The following is a 5,670-nucleotide window of genomic DNA, read 5'->3' as shown; positions in this document are numbered from 1 at the left end:
ACCCAAGTGCACCTGAGATTCTCTGAAGACAGAACCATGGTATATGTCATGGAGACAATTCAAGGGGACTCTCAAGGACTGTGGATCCCAGGAAGTCCCTGGTACTACCATAATGAGAATTGCCTATGGGACACACACACACACACACACACACACACACACGTATGGTGCTGGCCCTAGTTTCTGAGAGACACCTCCAGCCTTTCCATTGGCATGCCAGGCTTCTCATGGATGTGAACAGAGTAGAGACCCAGAGACTGATGCTGCGCTGATGCTTTCTCCTTTGTCCCTTTATTTTTTTCAAAGATTTTATTTATTTATTCATGATAGACGGTGGAGGGGCAGAGACATAGGCAGAGGGAGAAGCAGGCTCCATGCAGGGAGCCCGATGTGGGACTCAATCCGAGGACTCCAGGATCATGCCCTGGGCCGAAGGCAGATGCTCAACCATTGGAGCCACCCAGGTGTCCCTCTTTTGCCCCCCATAGCAAAAATTATGAAATACACCACACAAGAACTTATGACATAAACGTGTAAACCCAAACCAAGAAATAGAATATTGTCTGAAATTCCCCATGTGATCCTTTCCAATCATACTCTCATCTTCCCACTAGAATAGAGCACTATTCCATCTGCTATGGTCAATCATTTCTTTGCTGGTTTTTATGGCTTTACCACTTTTGTATGCATCCCAAAACAATATTTTAGTTTTGCCTACTTTGAATTTAATATAAATGGACTTACCATTATATGTACTCTTTGGTGTCAATATAAAAAAAACTTATTCACTTTGCCATATTTAGCTATGGTTCACTCATTTTCATTGTTGTATAGGATTCTGTTGCATGATTACATCATAATTAATTGTTCTGCTGTTGATGGGTATTTGGGTTGTTTCCGGTTATTGGTTATTACAATCCATGCTGCTAAGAACATTGTGTATGTGTCTCCTAATGTCATACACACAAGTGTCTCTAGAAAGAAATGAAATTGCTGGGTCACAGGGCTTGCATATCTCCAACTTTGCTAAATAATGCCCAACTGCTTTCTAAAATGTACCAATTTACATTCCCACCAGCAGTGACTGAGACTTCTTAGTACTGCACCTTCTCACCAGTACTTTATGGATACTCTTTCTTTTCTCAGAGTCTGAACATATTGATTCTTCTTCCTAGAACATTTTCTTTTCCTATTTTCTTATTTATCTTGCTACCTCTAAGGTGGTCATTAAAGACTCTCCCTCCTGGCAGTCTTCCCTGACTCCTTAAATCTGGGTTATATGCCCCCCCCATACTCCCATAATCCCCTCCATAGCATGTATCACACTGAATTATAACTTCTTATTCATTCTCCTGTCTTACTCCACACACACACACACACACACACACACACACACACACCACCACCAGACTGAGGGATCCCTGAAGGCAGGGGGTGTATCTTGATCAAATGTAGTGCCCCGCACACAGTTGGTGCTCAGTACATGACTATGGAACAAATAGGCAGAATGCATTTCTTCCCTCAACTCATGGCTCCCTTCAACCATTGGGAAGCCAGGTGAGGATTAAGGCTTTACAGAGAATTGTTGCCAAAACAACAAATAATAACTCTGGGGAAATTAATTGTCAAATCTGGTTCTTTCATTAGTGGCTCATCAAAGGACTGTGAGCCCCCAGGGGCACTCTTAAAAATAAGTAACCGATCAGCGTGGAAGGAAGGGCATCCTCTTCCCAGCACACCCCCTGCCATCTCCACCACCAACACACAAACAGACACACCTCCTGCAAGTTGCACGGTCTGGCCATTTAACACAGTTATTACCAACTCCCACTTAGTGAATTATGAGCAAGAGCCTCGAGAGAGCTTTCAAAGATCTCCAAATGAATGTTTAAAAGCCTGCGGTTACTCAAACAGGCTCAGCTAATGGCATTTATTACTTGGAGGATAGGGTATTTACATAAAGCTGGATTTTTATTATAATGGTCAGATAGTTCCCCAGAGGGCGGGTGGAAGGGAGAAGGGAAGTTGAAGATGCAAGCGTTCTACTTAGAATTGATTTCAACTGATGTTGTTAAACCTAGGGTAGGGGTTGAGCAGGTGACCATGGGGCAGGAGGGGCCAGATACAGAGAATGGTACTGTATTCCCCCTAAAACAAGAGCCAGCACCCTGGACAGCTCATGCAGTCTGCCATTGATCTGTCGGTAAGTACACTCTCAACAGTTCTTTCTTACTAGGGTCCTTCCGTGAATGATTTAGGGAAGGCCCCTCATTTATCCTAGCTATACTTGGAGTGGGACTAATCCAGGGTATTCACTGTCTCCTGGCTTCATCAGTGGTTCTAGGGATCCCTATGTATTTATGCATATGACAATGGTCAAGGTGAAGATGAATTGAAGCCAGTTGTTGCTGAGTTCAAGGAGCTTCTATTAGTTGTGTAGTACTGCATAATTAGCTACCCTCAAGAATTAGAGGGATAAGACAACAATTATTTATTATGATGCTGCTGATTGGGTGATCCTTCTACTGGCCTTGCCTGGGCAACTAATGAAAGTGTGGGTACCCAGCTAGTGGATTTCTTGGGGCTGGAGGGTCAGGCAGTGAGAATGAATTTAATAGAGGAGTTGATGCCAGGAATGAATCTGGAAGATGAGTCTTCCAGGTGGGCATGACTGAGAGAATATTTTAGAAAGAAGCAGCAGCATATGAACAAAGGTATGAACTGATTGGGAAGTGTTTGGGAACCATGCATATTGGTAAGTAGTTCAGAATGACGAGATCATAGGAGGAAGAATGATGTCAGATGACCCTGGGGAGGTGAGTAGAGCATTAGATACTATGTAGGGGACTTGGCTATTATTCTGTATATTTTGAGGAGAGCTGGAGTGATAATATTTAAAAGAACAATTACTACATACCAGGCATGTTACTCAGCATTGGAGATGCAGCATTATTTCATTTAATCCTTGCTATTACCACCAGTTTACACTTGAGGAAAAGGAGGCATATCCAGGGACACATAGCTATTAAGTACTGATGATGTGTTCAGAATCCAGGTATTCTGGTTTTAGAACTGGTTATTTTAGGGACACCTGGGTGGCTCAGTCAGTTAAGCATCCGACTCTTGATTTTAACTCAGGTCATGTGAGATAGAGCCCCATGTCGGGCTCCATGCTGGGTGTGGAGCCTGTTTAAGATTCTCTGTCCCCTTTCTCTCTACCCTCTTCCCCTTCACAAAATGAACTGGTTATTTCTGGTTATTTTAGTTATTATATTCCATAGCACTATGGCAGAGGGGCAGGGTGTTGAGCCGGGAGTGAGACAATTAATGAGAAATGAAGTAGGATTAAATTTTCATTTCAGAAATAAAGGTGTGTGTGTGGGGAAATTCCATAATTAAATAAATACAGAAGATGTTGGATTAAACAAACTGTATCATGTGTCTTTACTGCCAGACTTCTCAGAGCCCAATGTGAGACTAATATGCACTAGAGCACTGGGTGTTACACTCTATGTTGGTAAATTGAATTTAAATAAAAAATAAAACAATAATATGCACTAGAAAGTAAGCTCCATGAGCACAGGAGGTTTCGTCTCTTTTATTGACAACTGTATCTATTCCCAACACCCAGATTGGCGCCAAACATACAGTAGATGTTCAATAAAAGTATACTGAATCAATTAATATTGGGGAGCTCCAAGGGCTTCTGTATTCCAAAAATTTTTAAGTACTGGTTCTTCACCATAGCCTTTTTGTCCTATTGATCCTTCAAGGAACACTAATGCTCTGTGGAACACAATTGAGAAGTTCAGCCACAGAGTACTTGAAAATTACATCAAACTTGTACTGTGGGCCCAACTGTGTGTCAGACAACTATTCATCCATTCGTTCACAACTTCAGAAAACATGAACTGTGAGCTGTCATTCACTGGGTCCCCTACAAAGTACTAGGGAACAAAGATGAGGAGCCATGACCCATGCCCTCAGGAAGTGCCCAGCCAGAGGACATTTTCTCATTTTGCACAGGATTTGTCAACAATCTTATGCAGTTTTCTATGTGGTAAAATGACTTTCCTAAGGTCTTAGCAGAGGCTTACATGATGGACTCCCCTCTCCTGCTCGCTGGTGGAAGAGACAGAAGCAATGGGTGGCCCAGAGGATATCAGCCCATCTATATACTAGAATCTTGAACAATCTGGGGCCAGGGCCCCACTTCCCCTTCAAACAGGTAAACTGAGGTTGCCACTGTTTCCTTCTGATGTAGGTATGACATGCTCTCAGTGGTTTGGCCATGCAGGAGAATTCTGAAGCACAGAAGCAGCTGGCCCCAGGCTGTGACTAGGGCCTCCTGGACCACCGAGTGGGTGGGTCCTTCCTACAGAAGGCTAGTCCTTAACCAACACACAAGTTCTTGCTGTGGGAGCAGGTGAGGAGAGCAGGGAAGTTTCTCCGATCATCAAAGGGTCCCACCTCCTATGGTCACACAAGCTCATGTACACACATATGCAGACACACACAAACATGTACACAGAGCCTCCACCGCATATGCCCACTCACATGTACATCCAGGACAGGGCACAAAAACGCATGCCCACACAGAGCACACCTGCATAGGTGCACACACAGGGATTTGCACACACATGTACAATCACAAACCTGACAGCCATCCCTCACTCTGGGGGACTCCATGCTGAAGTATTTTCCTGGAGGAGGAAGGGAGGAGATCCATGGAGAGGAGATGAGGAGGAGTGCCAGTGCCAGGCGGAATGGGCTCATGGGATTGGTGACATGCTGTCCCCAGGCATGGCAGCCCTGGCCCAAGCCGGCTGCTTTTAGGAGGCCTCTCTCTTCAGCCACACTAATAGTGTCTATAGCACCATTAGTGTCCAGCAGACCTGGCCTCTTAGAGATTCCAGCCTTTATGACAAAGTAATCAGCTTGACAGGCGGAAGAACTTAAAGGGTTCCCCTAGGATGGGCAGGACTTGGGCAACCCCATGTAACACATTCAATAAGTTGAATTAACTACATACTTTCAGGAGGCAGAACTGTTACATCATTTATTTCCTTAAACCAAATGTAATCAGTTTAAAGTCCCATCCAGTTGGCCAGGAAGGAAATTTAACTAGTCATAATTGAGTTTCCTCCCTATCACCTCCGCCTCTGCCAACTGAATTAAGGTCACAAGGGTTTACTCAGAGCAGGTCATTTGGGGATAATCCTCTTGTTTTCTGTTCCCACTGGTCGCTTTTGAAATACACACTATCCAAACTCATATAATTCTTGAAGACTCATATAATTCTTGAAGACCTGGCTTTAGGTGTGGACATAGGGACCCTTGCATGGTCTGAAAAATCTAATAATGCCCTTTCTACAGATAGGCTTCCAGGCATCCTTCCTTAGCATCCCAGAGTTCCAGAAATGGGTGTACAGATCGTCTACACACACTCCCTAAATGAGACTCTTATAGAGTGCTGGAGAACAACTGGTTAAAAGGAAGAGATCATTGAAATATGTCTTCCTTTATCAGCCTGATTCTCCAACAAAACTGATTGACTCCAGCGCACTTGATTTAAATGAAATGCACGTTCTTGGAGCTATAAAAATGACTTTATCATAGTCAAGACGAGAATGATTAAAGAAAATGAATATGTGGGTGATTGAATACAGG

This window comes from Canis lupus, chromosome 26 (assembly GCF_048164855.1).
Source record: "Canis lupus baileyi chromosome 26, mCanLup2.hap1, whole genome shotgun sequence".
NCBI lineage: Eukaryota > Metazoa > Chordata > Mammalia > Carnivora > Canidae > Canis > Canis lupus.
Note: the sequence above shows the minus strand (reverse complement) of the source record.